Source organism: Prunus avium, chromosome 4 (assembly GCF_965620075.1).
Source record: "Prunus avium chromosome 4, drPruAviu1.hap1.1, whole genome shotgun sequence".
Lineage (NCBI taxonomy): Eukaryota > Viridiplantae > Streptophyta > Magnoliopsida > Rosales > Rosaceae > Prunus > Prunus avium.
The window spans coordinates 15532733-15548743 of NC_142287.1; positions in this window are offsets into that span (position 1 = coordinate 15532733).

Genomic DNA, 16011 nt, shown 5'->3' on the forward strand with positions numbered 1-16011 from the left:
GTCATGCAAATCCTTTAATTGGAGAATTATGAAACAAATGGCAAGTGCAAAGAAGGTTTCGAACAAATCATGCTAGAACGATGCCAAATTAATCAATTAATTAATTTTTTTTTTTTTTTTTTACAATAAAAATTTACAAGGAAAAAAAAATAAATAATAAATAAAATTCAATTTTCATTTAAGTCATGCAAACATTTATCACAATCTCATCAAATGTGTTCGGAAAGTGAATAAAATCAAAATCAAAATAAAAGCAAGACTTAACAAAATAAAATAAAAATAAAAACAAGCAAATAAAAAAAAAATTAAATAAAATTAAGGAAAAACCAATTTTACATGCTAAACTCCAATACCCCCAAACCTAGAAATGAACATTGTCCTCAATGTTTAAAAATTAGGAACAAGCAATGTCATAATAAGAAATGAAAGGTACTAAAGTAAATATAAACCACACAAAAAAAAAAAAAACACAAATAAAATAATTACAAAAATAAAAATTACAAAACAAACAAACAAATAAACAAAAAAGAAAAAAAATGAAACAGTAAAACACTCGAAACAGAAAGCCCTAAACAGACAAAACAGTAAGCCCTAAACAGACAGTCTTACGCAAACCAAAACCCAAACAATTGAAAGCCCAACCCAAAAGAAAGTTAACCCACCTTGAAACCTAAACAACGGTGAAAACCCGACCCACAATGAAATCCGAAGCCCACACGTTTTTTTATTATTATTTTTTATTTTTAAGAGAACATGGGTCATGATGTCTCGGTTCAGTGTAAGGGACCAACTGACAGGGCGAGACACGTGTTGACGCGTAGAGGCGCCGCAGACTCCACAAGCAAAAATTACGGGCTCATGGAAAGGCGCGAAGACTTTACTGAACGCGTTCGTTCAGAAAAGACACGTCGTGATAAATGAGTTGGGTATGGTTGGAAGGCGAGAAGGTTGTGGGACTCAAGGAATGCTGGAGATTCAGAAAATGCTCAGATGCTGTAATGGCTAGGGTTTGTCAAAGACTAAGTCTATAAGAAAGGGTGAAAAAAAAAACGAAAACTCAGAAACACACAAAAGAGAAAAGAAAGAAAGAAGAAAAGAGAGTGAGAAATCAAATGGCCTCTAACTACCCATTTTCGTTGGATCTCAACCTAGCTCCACCGACTCAGACACGAGGCCAAGCAGCGGCACCAGTATGGATGCCCTACTTTGCTTCCGCACGGGGGCCTGTGACAGTAACTGACTCAATACTCCTGGACAACGATGTTGCCATTGGAGTGGCTAGAAATTTAGTGACTCCTAAAGATATACGTGTTCTGGGGACAAGGGATGACAACCGGGTCGTGAGCGATGCCCTGGCACTGAGCGTGCAGAGTACAGCAACAGTCGCAAGTTTGGGTCATCGCCTACTTGCGAAGTCCCATGAGGTAGAGGTGCTCAAAGCTCAGTTGGCGGCGGAGCGAAGTATGGTTGAAGATTGTCAGAGTGCTATAAAAAGCTTGAAAAGGGAAAGGTCAAGGATAGTGGAGGTGAATCGACACCAGCTAGAAGTATTGCGGGACGAGAATAAAAACCTATCAAAGATGGTAGAGTTGTATTCTCGCGACATGCGAAAGCAGCTGGAGGACCTAGACCGACCGGGTAAACGCAAACAAGCAGATCGCGAGAGTAGTTACGCTCAAGCTAAGATTGCGATCTTTGGGAGCTCAAGTGATGAGCCCCAAGAAGCTGTGCGTGAAGCCCCGGAAGAGGACAGCCAGAGGGCCAAACTCAAAGCTCCAATGGTCGAGACACCAAGCATCGAGAAGAAATGATTTCCTACTGCATTATTGTTGTTTTTATTTTATTTTGTTGTTTTTGTATTTTCGTTATTTTGTTTCGGAAATAAAAGAGTAAGGTTGCAGAAAGAAAAAGAAAAAGAAAAAGAAAAAAGAAAAAAAAACGACAAACGGAAAAGAAAACACATTTCCCTAACTAAAATAAGATAAAGATGATAGCCGAAAGGGAAAAGCAAAAACACAAAGCTCTAGAAAATGAAAGTAACGGGCAAAAACATTAAACACCAGAAAACACGGAAAAAAGAAAAGTAAAGTAAAAGTAAAGGTGCTGCCCCTTGAAGCGATTAGGTCGAGCATGCCCGGGAAATCCGAAATGGTGTTGGCTCTCTCTCATCAGCATATGTCTATTTAAACCACACCTCTGCAAGCGGATGATACCCAGTATTTCTTCCTGCAAACTCAAGGAAAAACATCAAAAAATTTAGAAGCAAAACAAATGGCATCCTCATGCACTCACCTTGATGATCTCAACCTTGAGCTCTCACTTGCACCACCAAATGCCCAGACAAGGGCTCCTCCAACTCCTGTCTTCCCAAACTCCACATATCATCACGGTACGGCCTCAAACTTTGCTGAGATAATACCGAACTTTTCTGAGGCAATGCCGAACAGAGCAGCGCTGCTGGGAGGCATGATTGGTAACAAGCTCACACCGACAGATCATCTGCATGTGGCACAGAGGTCTGACAAGGCAGCGGTGGAGGAGTCCCACAATTTAACTGTACTCCACGCGGTCTCGGCTACCAATTTGGGCATGCGATTGCTGGCGAGAACACGGGAGTGTGCCGCGATGAGCGAGGAAATAACTTCCTTGAAAGCTATGGTGGCGGACTTGCAGAAGCGGCTCTATTGTGCCAATCAGCACGTGGAAGCACTGCAGAGAAAAAATGAGGACCATGTGGAGCTGCTGCAGATTCTGCAAGTAAGAGAAAACAGAGGCATGCCATGAAGATGAAGATGAAGATGAAGAAGTTGTTTTTATTTTTAATTTACTTGAATGTTTTTTTTTTTTTTGTTTTTTTTTTGTTTTTTTTTGTTTTTTTTGTTTTTTTGTTTTTTGTTTTTTTTTAAACTTTTTATCTTTTTGAATGCAATGTTTGAATAAAAATGTGTTTTTAACACTCAGAAATAAACTAATTAACCACACCACGTAAATAAATAAACTAACCTAATAAAACAACAAAAAAAACATAAAAGAAAACAAAGAAGTTCCAAATTGCAATTTACAAGGAAAAATAAAAACCCAATTTTCAATTTTCAATTTTTTTTTTTATATTTATTATTATTGTTTTTAAAACACACAAATATACAAGCAACTCACGGATGACCAGTTAAGGGCCTCAGAAAACACAGCCAGGGGATCCGGGAAGGTTGGAGGGGTCACAATGGTCCCGCTTAAAACCCAAACTTCTTAGACACCGAAGGTGTCGCCTATAGAACTCCTAGACACTGTATTGACGGAAGTGCTCACTGGAGTTACCATAAGTCAGCTCATATGAAAAATCTTTTTAAAATTTTTAAGATAAGAAACAAAAACAAATTAAGATAAAATGGAACAACAAACCATAAACGAAAATGAACTAAGTACTCTAAACAAATTCAAACAAACAACATAAATTGTTGTACTAAAAGAAACAAACCAAGAAACCAAAGAAAAAAAAAACAAACAGCACTTTCTATCACCCGTTTATCACAATTTGGACAGATTCGTTTCTATGTTTTTCAGCTTCGACCTCTGTTCAGTTTTTAGGCTATAACTTTCCAACCGTAAGTCCAAATTTCATGTTCTTTATATGGTTGGATTCAGCACAGAAAAACAAAGAACTCAACGCGTACCAAAAGGTAAAAACAATGACGGAAATAAACATAATTCAAAGAAGAGAAAGGATTGAAATGCTCCCCCTTGAAGCGATTAGGTCGAATGTGATGCATTTGGAGGTCGCGACTTCTCCCACTACTCCACACTTCCTATCTTTGAAGTTGCCATCTCTCTCCATTTTTATTGAGCTATTTACATTGCTAAAACAAACACATACAAAAACTTGAAACGGAATTAAAGGATTACGAAATATATAAAAAAAAAACTAAAAATGAAAGGGAAAAATCAACACAAGTCCAATTCCATGCTTCAAAGCAACAAGCACCAATGGGTTGTGTAAGCTGGGACTTAAACCCAGTTCTCTTGCTTGTTGGGCAATTGTCCTTTTCTGTTGGACTACAAACACAACTTGTCCATTAACGTCATTAACTTTAAAACTTGAAATTGTCTAGTTAAGAAAAAAAAAAAAAAAGTAGGAAAGCCAAATAGAATCAAACAATGTTACCGATCCCCGGCAACGGCGCCAAAAACTTGTTGCGTAGATACAGCTGCACCAAAATGGATTCAGCTGCATCCTCAACTTGTGATACTCGCAAGTGCACGAGCCGTTCGGTAGTATAGCGTATGTAAGTGCGAGGTCGATCCCACGAGGATTGGTGATTGAATGATCCAATTTAGTTTCCCTACACAAAATAGAAACAAAAACAAAGAACATAAAACAAGGAAGAAAGAAATAAGTAACTCAAGCAAATAAGTTCCCAAGTTCAATTTAGATTAATGGATTGATTCTAGCTAAAGTATGATTAAGCCATGGTGTGTGGTCATAACCTTGTGTTCCTAATTCCCTAATTTGATCATTTGTTGTCTAACCTAAAATTAAGCATTAGGAACCCATTAAGCATAGAAGAACATTTTAAACAACCAAGTATGTATCTAATCCCTGTTGTCGAATGTCCATACATACTCTTCCTATTCATAGTTCAATTCGAATTAAAGCATGGTGTATACTCTTAATTCAAACCAAGATAGCTAACATGCAAGCCTAAATGGTGATCAATCATTCAAACTAGCATATTAACTTATAAGCATAATGAATAAGAACAAAAACCATAATTGAAACTTGGAAACAAATTCAACTTGAAAACTTAAGAAAAGAATTTACATAACAAAGAAAAATAAATTACAACTAAGAAAACATTAAGGAAACTAAGAGAACTTTGAGGAAGAAAGGAAGTGTTTGAGAACTTTGAGGAGGGAGAAGAAAGTGTTTGGGAACTTTAGAGAATTTTGGAAGAACATGTGTTTGAGAGCTTTGAGGATTTTGGAAGGGAATGTGTTTAAGACATGGGGAATTTGGAAGAGAGTGTTTGAGAACTTGGAGGATTTGGAGAAGAAAGTAGAGAGGTGTTTTGAGAGCTTTGTGGATTTTGGAAGAGAGTGTTTAGGAACTTTGAGAATTTGGAAGAGAGTGGTTGAGAACTTGGAGGATGTTTGTGAACTTGGAGAATTTGAGAACTTAGGGAAGGAAGAGAAATGTGTTTGTGAAGTGTTTGAGACATGGAGACTTTTGGAAGAGAAGGGAAGTAGAGAGATGTTTGAGAACTTTGAGGATTTGGAAGAGAGTGGTTGAGAACTTGGAGGATGTTTGTGAACTTGGAGAATTTGAGAACTTAGGGAAGGAAGAGAAATGTGTTTGTGAAGTGTTTGAGACATGGAGGCTTTTGGAAGAGAAGGGAAGTAGAGAGATGTTTGAGAACTTTGAGGATTTTGGAAGAACATGTGTTTGAAAGCTTTAGAGAATTAGAAGAAGAGAAAGGAAAAGTGTTTGATATTTAGTACAAAGAAAATTTAATAGAATGATCTTATTACAACAATTGAGAACTACAAAGGGAAACTAAGAGAATTTGAGGGAGAGAAGGGAAGGGAGCTCTAGAGAAGTGTTTGAGAGCTCCCCCCCCTTGGGGTGTTATTACAAGCTTAGAGAACATCCCTATTTATAGGCCTAGGGGAAGTGAAAATCAGAATTCAATAAGACTAATGCATACAACACTTGAATTATAAAATCTGAAATGGTTGATGCACTTGTATTAGAAAATCTGAAATGGGTGATGCACTTGTATTAGAAAATCTTGAATTGGTTGATGCACTTCACCACTAAATCCCACCAGCAGCCCTAGCTCATCTTCATGTCACCATGACCAAGCTTCCAACCAGAAATGATAGCTCATACCTAGCTCACCATGACCAAGCATCCAACCAGCACATGCTGAGGTCAGCATGACCAGCAACTTCAAGGGCTTACAACTTGGGCTTCTCTTAATCAAATTAGGACTTTAAGCACTCTAAATTGAAGTTCAGAATGTCTTCTTTCCAGCCATATGTTATTTGGGCCAATCCAAGGTCGGAGGAAGAAGTTAAGGCCGAAACAAATTGCTAACTCATTTTCCGCGCTGATAAGATCCATCCTGAGCATGGTTCTGTGTTTTGCTAGGTAACGGACTCCAGATTTATCCAATGGGGCTGAATTTTGGATATGTTATAGTACACACCAATTGGAGCAACTTTCATGAAGAATGTGGCCTCATCCGAGCTATGTAGGTTGCTGAAACAAAGCTTGCAATATGACCTACGGAACTGGACTGGCAGGGGGCTGTAGCCATAATGAATTTGTCTTTAAGCTCTTCATCAATTCATCCAAATTAGGCCTTAACATGCTTGAATTGCATGAATTATGTTCTCCAAAGCCATCATTGTTACCTAAAGCTCAATTAACTGAAAGATAAACACAAAAAGGATTAAAAGCACAAGTTTAACTCAAAAACATAACCAAATCATAAGCTAGAAGGGTAAGAAATAATATACAATTATGAACCGATCAATATGGCAGCCAATCCCATCTTCCACGCTCGAACTTGTCACATTGAGATTGATTATCACTTTGTATGTGAGCTACTCGAACATGGTGTTCTGTGCACCCGATATATTTCCTCCCACAATCAGTTGGCCGACATCTTTACCAAGAATCTCACCTGGGAATGATTTCATTCTCTTGCTTCCAAGCTCAATCTCTACTTCGTGCCATTTCGCTTGAATGGGGATGAAGAGAACACCACCATACAACTAGCACCTGCCCACACGACCAGTCATGATTCATGCCATGATGGGCGTGATTCTGGGAAGTCAGTTCTCCAATTATTACCAAATCACAGCTGATTGCCCAATTACTTATTCTCTCTTATTCACATACCTTTTGTATGCCTTTATTTTAGCTTAGCATCAATTACCTACTGTAATTATCATGGTATTGGTCAACGACCATGTAATTATATAATCAACCAACATTACATAATAGAACCATGAGTCCTTATCTTTTCTTGCCTATTTGCTCCATCTTCTTTCTCAACCCAAGTTTCTTTTTCCATAGGGTGGAGGCACATAGTGCAACCTAATTCTCTTCTTCACCAAGTACTCCAGGCCAAATACTTTCCATTTGGTTCTTTCATTGAGGTTGGGTTAGGAGCTAGCCTTTCATGGGGGTGGCGTAGCCTTTTACAAAGGAGGTGAGTCTTAAGGGCAAGTGACTGTTGGCATGTGGGGAATGCAGCATCAATCAAGGTGTATTAGGATCTATGGCTAAACAGTCCTCACACATTAAAAAAAATCATGGAAACGCAACCCACACTAGAGTGCATGTCAACACTCATTGATCCATTTAGTCAGTGGTGGGATGTTGAGCAGGTGTGTAACCTTTTCCCTGAGCACAAAGCTAAAGCTATCCTTGCGATGCCAATTAGTTAACGGAACTGTGAAGATAGGCTAGTGTGGCACTTCTCCAAAACTGGTATGTATTCTGTGAAATCCGGTTATATAGTGGCCTTGAAGTTGGATAAAAACGGGCTATTAGACTAACAAGAAGGGGGCACACCAAGTATGGTTAGGGAAACAAAATTTTTTTGGAGATTTATATGGACCTTGTAGGTCCCTGCCAAACTCAAACATTTTATTTGGAAGTGTAGCAGGAATTTCTTGGCTTTTAAATGCAATCTTCAACTACGGGGTTTTAGAATTGATCCAATGTGCCCATGCTGCTTTGTTCAGGATGAGATGGTTGTGCACCCTTTTTTTCAGTGCGATTTTGTGCGAGTTTTCTGGTTTGCTGGACCCCTACAACTTGATGTTGACTTGATACAAGGCGACGATTTTCTTACATGCTGGAGTAGCCTCTATTTAAAAAAATATAATACGACACCAGATTGCTTTGATATAATGAGTTTTGTGGCTTTTGGCCTACGGAGGTTGTGGAAATGCAGGAATGAGAGAGTTTTCAAAGAAGTAGCCATCAATCCGGTGTAGGCTCTACAACAGCTTAACACGCAATGTGGTGAATTTCTCAAGGCTACTGTGAATGAGTATCAACAGCCAACGGTGAGGGACCAATCTATGGTGGCTAATGGCATACCACTTTCTTGGCTGCGACCTCCCGACAGTTTCTTGAAGATTAATTGCGATAGGGCTTGGGCGGCGAGGTCAAAGAAGGGTGGCTTAGGCTGGGTTGTGCGTGACTGGTATGGCTGGTACTTGTGGTCCGGAGCTGAAGGGGAATTCCTTTGTGCATCTGCTTTAGGAGCTAAAGTTGAGGCTATTCGGGTAGGACTGGCGGCGGGTTTTCAATGTGGCTGGTAGAGTATTTTTCTTGAATATGATTCTAAAAATAATGATTGAGGCCCTCCAACATGGTAGCAGCCTGGCCTGGACATGATTCTTGATGGTATCTTCCATGACATGATTAGCTTAGTTAAGGAGTGTAGTTATGTTCTGTTTTCTTTTGTTCCTCACTGTTGTAATTTGGCAGCTCATTTGGTAGCAAAGTTTGCAGCCACTTTTGATGGTGGTTGTGATTGGAACAAGTTTCCCCCAAATTGGCTCTCTCCAACACTGGCAACCAATGTAGACATCCTTTCTTGATGAATAAAAACTTATTGTTTGGAAAAAAAAAGGGGGGGGGGGGGGGGGGTGTTTGAAGTAGGCTATAGGACAAAAACCTAAAAATTAAGTTCTTTAAAGACACACAAGCACAAACACAAATAATTTTGTGATTAATAAATTAAAACTAGTAACAACGGAATGTAAATAATACCCAAGAATTGTTGACCCAGAAAACCCAACAAGGTGAAAAACCGGGGGCACCAAGCCAGGAGAGATCCAATCTACTCAATTAAGATATACAAGAAAAACGAAAGAAGACTTAGCTCATTTATCACCTATAGGCAGCTACATTCCAACCTTGCAAGCACTTTTCTTTATCTCTTAGCAGCAAATTCTCTCAAGAGCACCAAGCTCAAGTTGCATGTAGTTTGATGTATGAAGTGAGTTATGGTTTCACATATTCATCTATCTCAATCACAAAGTATGATTGAGCTAGACAAATGAAACCTAAGTGTTGTGATGATTAAACTAGAAGTAGTGAACTTGAAGCATATAGTTTAAATCAAAATAACAACAATGAAACAAAAAAAAATGTTTAGCCAAAATCTTGTAAATGTTTACTTGGAGAAAGCTATATGTATACAATCAATCATATACTCACAAGTAACATAAACTAGCTGAACAAATAATAATGAACTCAAGTGATCAGTTCATAATTGTATATCAGTTTGCACCCCTCTAGCTCATGATTTTGTTATGTTATTGAGTTAAACTTGTGCTTTTAATCCCTTTTCTGTTTATCATTCAGTTCATTGGGCCTTAGGTAGCAATGGTGGCTTTGGATAGGAAAAGATGCAAAATGGTGCAAAAACGAGCAGACTGAGTTAGCAATTTGTTTCGGCCTTAACTTCCTCCTCCCAACTTGTATTGGCCCAATTTATATGTGGTTGGAAAGAAGAGATTCTAAACTTCAAGATGGACTACTAAAACGGATCAATTGATGAAGTCAAGCCCAATCCGTGGGCTCATCAAAATGCACACCATACATTCCAGTCTATTTTTCGGCAGTCAACTTGCAAGGCCCAAAACGTACACTTGTACTGCTCAGATGGGAATGTATTCTTCATACAAGTTGTTCCAATGGGTGTCAATTATGACATATCCAAATTGGAGCCCCATTGGATACATATTGAAACCTCAGGCCTTCCTACACCAAGCCTGGTTCAGAAGAATCTTTTATTTCCAGCAACCAAAAGAAAACCCACATGGGTTGGCAGCAAAAGGCAGCCACAATTGAACACCTTTGAACACCCATGTGAAGAAAGCTTGAGGTGCAGCAAAAGAAGTATGAGATGTGATTGATTCCAACCACACTAACATAGACAAGATAAAGTGGGAGTTATGGATTGTATTAAAGGAGGAATGGTGGTGTTGGATTTCATCATGATGTTCCTCCCTCTTAGCCCTATAAATAGAGAAGTCTTCAAGCTACAAAATTCACTTCAGCCATCCTCCACACTTCCATCATTCCATCAACACATCCAGAAATCATCCTCATACACTCCCATCAACCCAATACTCTAAACTGTCCCAAATCACCAAAATAGCTCCAGAAAACCTCCCTTCCATTTCCCTACGAATTTCCTCTTTCTTAGCCATCACCACTCACCCAAACTCATCCCAAATCACCTACTAGCTGTCATACATCATTCTAGACATGGGGAAGTGTTGTGTAGATACAGCTGCACCAAAATGGATTCAGTTGCATCCTCAACTTGTGATACTCGCAAGTGCACGAGCCGTTCGGTAGTATAGCGTATGTAAGTGCGAGGTCGATCCCACGAGGATTGGTGATTGAATGATTCAATTCATTTTCCCTACACAAAGCATAAATGAAAAAGAAAGGAAATAAATAAAACAAGAAAGAAAGAAAATAACTAACTCAAGTAGATAAGTTCCCAAGTTCAATTAGATTAACGGATTGATTCTAGCTAATGTATGATTAAGCCATGGTGTTTGGTCATAACCTTGTGTTCCTAATTCCCTAATTTGATCATTTGTTGTCTAACCTAAAATTAAGCATTAGGAACCCATTAAGCATAGAAGAACAATTTAAACAACCAAGCATGTATCTAATCCCTGTTGTCGAATGTCCATACATACTCTTCCTATTCATAGTTCAATTCGAATTAAAGCATGGTGTCTACTCTTAATTCAAACCAAGATAGCTAACATGCAAGCCTAAATGGTGATCAATCATTCAAACTAGCATATTAACTTATAAGCATAATGAATAAGAACAAAAACCATAATTGAAACTTGGAAACTAATCAAACTTGAAACTAAAGAAAAGAATTTACATAACAATGAAAATTAAAGTAGAACTGGAAAGACTTAAAGGAAAATTTCAGCACAAAGATCTCATTATAACAATTGAAAACTAGAAAATGAAACTAAGAGAATTTGAGGGAGAGAAGGGAAGGGAGCTCTAGAGAAGTGTTTGAGAGCTCCCCCCCTTGGGGTCTGTTTACAAGCTTGGGAAACCTCACTATATATAGGCCTAAGGAAGCTGAAAATCTGAATTAAGTATGGCTAATGCATACAACACTTTGTTTTATAAAATCTGAAATGGTTGATGCACTTCACTAATGCATACAACACTTCCATTATAAAATCTGAAATGGTTGATGCACTTCACTAATAAATCCCACCAGCAGCCCTAGCTCATCTTCATGTCACCATGACCAAGCTTCCAACCAGAAATAATAGCTCATCCTGAGGTCAGCATGACCAGCAACTTCAAGGGCTTACGAATTGGGCTTCCCTTAAGCAAATTAAGACTTTAAGCACTCAAACTTGAAGTTCAGAATGTCTTCTTTCCAGCCATATATCATTTGGGCCAATCCAAGGTCGGAGGAGGAAGTTAAGGCCAAAACAAATTGCTAACTCATTTTGCGCGCTGATAAAATCCATCCTGAGCATGGCTCTGTGTTTGCTAGGTAACAGACTCCACAATTATCCAATGGGGCTGAATTTCGGATATGTTATAGTATACACCCATTGGAACAACCTTCATGAAGAATGTGGCCTCATCCGAGCTATGTAGGTTGCTGAAACAAAGCTTGCAATATGACCTACGAAACTGGGCTGGCAGGGGACTGTAGCCAAAATTGAGTTTGTCTTTAAGCTCTTCATCCATTCATCCAAATTAGGCCCTAACATGCATGGATTGCATCATTTACTATCCAAAGCCCTCATTATTACCTAAAGCTCAATGAACTGAAAGATAAACACAAAAAGGATTAAAAGCACAAGTTTAACTAAAAAACATAACCAAATCATAAGCTAGAAGGGTACAAAATGATATACAATTATGAACCGATCAAATACCCCCAAACCTAGATTTTGCTAGTCCTCGAGCAAAACAACACAAAACAAAGTTAAAAACAAAACAAGAAGTTAACTAGACCACTTTCGTAGGTAACTCGATTGCATTGAGCGAATGCAACAAGCCTTTAAACCTCTAGGCATCCCTAGTAGGAGGAGTTGTGTCTCCTGAGGGTTTAACAGTTACGATACCCACAAACGTTTTTCTAACTCTACAAAACAAAATGGTTAGAAAACTTATTAGATTTGTTAGTTCTTAAGCAAAACCAAAACCAAAAACAAACATAAAAATAAAAACAAAACACAAAACACAAAAAACAAAAAAAACAAAATCAAAATAAAAACTCAAAACAATCTTTCCGAACATTTTGTGAAGAGAAATGACTCATGCACATGACTTAAACGTTTTGACAATAAAAGCTCCATTTTAGACATTATTCACAAAGCGGCAAAGTTCAAAACATAATATGCTCAAAGTGTAGTAGTGTGATAGCCAAATGCAACAAATTCCCCAATCTTAGTTTCCACACAATTTCAAAAATCATACCAAGCACAAATGCAACTTCAAATCTCACCAAAGTTGTCCTCTCACAAATGAATCACTCGGAAGAGGGCTACAATGCAATACTCAGTTATAAACATGAGGTTAGAGTTAAACCATAAGGACTTAACTCGAAATAAAAAGATGAAGGACTTGCATTAATATGATCTCAAGAAGGATGCCAAACACTTAAAAGTAGAAAAATGAATGCAATTCAACCACATGACATTTAAGATCAATTTAGGTCTTTAGCATAGGTTGTAATGGGGCCAAGGGTGTAAGTTGAGTAAGAAATGAAGGGTATGGATAAAACAAAGTCCAAGAAACTCAAAATATAAGAGCATAAAACAATTGTTTACAAGACTTCGAATCATCACGATTAGATTTTTTCTTTTACGCGATCAAAACTCCTTATACCTTCATTTACAATGATTCATACTCCTTTCCTTAAACACCAATTTATTTTGAAGGCCCAAAAATGAAACCCAAAAATGAAATTTCATTCAACCACCACTTAATCACAACTTTTCTCTTTTCTTTCACCAATGGTGTGATTTTTTTTTTCCTTCAAAATGTAACACCAATTCCTAAACTTAGTATGAAAAACACATCCCAATTAAAGCTCATGAGTTCCTTAGAAAGGTAAATATTTGTTTTTCAGGCTAAGGCGAGGAAATATAATTGGTAAATGAAAGAAAAGGTTTACATGTAGGCTCAAAATGGTTAACAATGGAAAATCATGCTTAAGCATGCATAAGGTTAGCTTGAAAGGTACAAACGATCCAAAGAGGGCCTAATATCATTTCTTAAATGTCATGAAATCGAATTGCAAAAGAATGAATGACTTTTAAGTATTCAACCAAATCAATGAATAATGAGATCAAACAACAACTTTGATGACAAGAAAATAAGAGTATGTGTATAACACTCATGAAATGAAGCACAAGGCTCAAAAGCTCACATTTATGGTTATATAAGTCTAATTTATGCTTGATACAATTCTTTGGGTTATGCAAATCCTTTAATTGGAGAATTATGAAACAAATGGCAAGTGCAAAGAAGGTTTCGAACATATCATGCTAGAACGATGCCAAATTAATCAATTAATTAATTTTTTTTTTTTTTTACAATAAAAATTTACAAGGAAAAAAAATAAATAATAAATAAAATTCAATTTTCATTTAAGTCATGCAAACATTTATCACAATCTCATCAAATGTGTTCGGAAAGTGAATAAAATCAAAATCAAAATCAAAATCAAAATCAAAATTAAAGCAAGACTTAACAAAATAAAATAAAAATAAAAACAAGCAAATAAAAAAAAATTTAAATTAAATTAAGGAAAAACCAATTTTACATGCTAAACTCCAATACCCCCAAACCTAGAAATGAACATTGTCCTCAATGTTTAAAAATTAGCCACAAACAATGTCATAACAACAAATGAAAGGTATTAAAGCAAATAAAAAAAAATCACAAAATCACAAAAGAAAACAAAAACAAAATAATTATAAAATAAAAATTACAAAACAAACAAACAAACAAACAAAAAAATGAAACAGTAAACCCTAATCACACAATTCCGAAACCCAAAAAAATTTTGAAGCCCAAAGCCCACAATTAAATTAACCCACCTTGAAACCCAAACAAGGTGAAAAACCGACCCAAAATGAAATCTGAAGCCCACACGTTTCAATTTTAATTTTTTAATTTTTTAATTTTTGAAATTTTTTTGAAATTTTATTTGAAACGTGAATTGGGAGCGCAAATGCGGGATTTCTGAAAAGAGAGAATGTGGTCCCTGATGCCTTGGTTCCTGGGAAGTCACGGGTGAAAGGGGTGAGGGACGTGTCGCCGCGCAGAAGCAGCTGTCACATCCCCCAAGCCAGAATTATTGGCTTCTTGGGTGAAGCGGGACGACTTTTTCACTAGAAGGTGGTGAAAGGTGAAAATGCAATTAAGGGGGGTTGGGAAACGGGTGCGGCGACATATAGAGAGAAGCCGTAAGGGCCGCACAGAACTCAGAACCGCAGCGGCTAGGGTTAGCAGACTAAGTCTATAAAAGGTAAAAAGAAAGGGTAAAAAAAACACAAACTCAGAAACACACAAAAGAGAAAAGAAAGAAAGAAGAAAAGAGAGTGAGAAATCAAATGGCCTCTAACTACCCATTTTCGTTGGATCTCAACCTAGCTCCACCGACTCAGACACGAGGCCAAGCAGCGGCACCAGTATGGATGCCCTACTTTGCTTCCGCACGGGGGCCTGTGACAGTAACTGACTCAATACTCCTGGACAACGATGTTGCTATTGGAGTGGCTAGAAATTTAGTGACTCCTAAAGATATACGTGTTCTGGGGACAAGGGATGACAACCGGGTCGTGAGCGATGCCCTAGCACTGAGCGTGCAGAGTACGGCAACAGTCGCAAGTTTGGGTCATCGCCTACTTGCGAAGTCCCATGAGGTAGAGGTGCTGAAAGGTCAGTTGGCGGCGGAGCGAAGTATGGTTGAGGAGTGTCAGACTGCTATAAAAAGCTTGAAAAGGGAGAGGTCAAGGATAGTGGAGGTGAATCGACACCAGCTAGAAGTATTGCGGGACGAGAATAGAAACCTATCAAAGATGGTAGAGTTGTACTCTCGCGACATGCGAAAACAGCTGGAGGACCTAGACCGACCGGGTAAACGCAAACAAGCAGATCGCGAGAGTAGTTACGCTCAAGCTAAGATTGCGATCTTTGGGAGCTCAAGTGATGAGCCCCAAGAAGCTGTGCGTGAAGCCCCGGAAGAGGACAGCCAGAGGGCCAAACTCAAAGCTCCAATGGTCGAGACACCAAGCACCGAGAAGAAATGATTTCCTACTGCATTATTGTTGTTTTTATTTTATTTTGTTGTTTTTGTATTTTCGTTATTTTGTTTCGGAAATAAAATAGTAAAGTTGCAGAAGAAAAAGAAAAAAAAAAAAAAAAAAAAAAAAAAACGGAAAAGAAAGCACACTTCCCAAACTTAAATAAAATAAAGACGACAAACGGAAAAGAAAACACATTTCCCTAACTAAAATAAGATAAAGATGATAGCCGAAAGGGAAAAGCAAAAACACAAAGCTCTAGAAAATGAAAGTAACGGGCAAAAACATTAAACACCAGAAAACACGGAAAAAAGAAAAGTAAAGTAAAAGTAAAGGTGCTCCCCCTTGAAGCGATTAGGTCGAGCATGCCCGGGAAATCCGAAATGGTGTTGGCACCTTCATCAGCATATGTCTATTTAAAGCACGCCTCTACAAGCGGATGATACCCAGCATTTCTTCCTGCAAACTCAAGGAAAAACATCAAAAAAATCCAGAAACAAAAAAAATGGCATCCTCATGCACTCACCTTGATGATCTCGACCTTGAGCTGTCCCTTGCACCTCCGAATGCCCAGATAAGGGCTCCTCCAAACCGTGTCTTCCCAAACTCCACATATCATCATGGTACGGCCTCAAACTTTGCTGAGGCAATACCGAACTT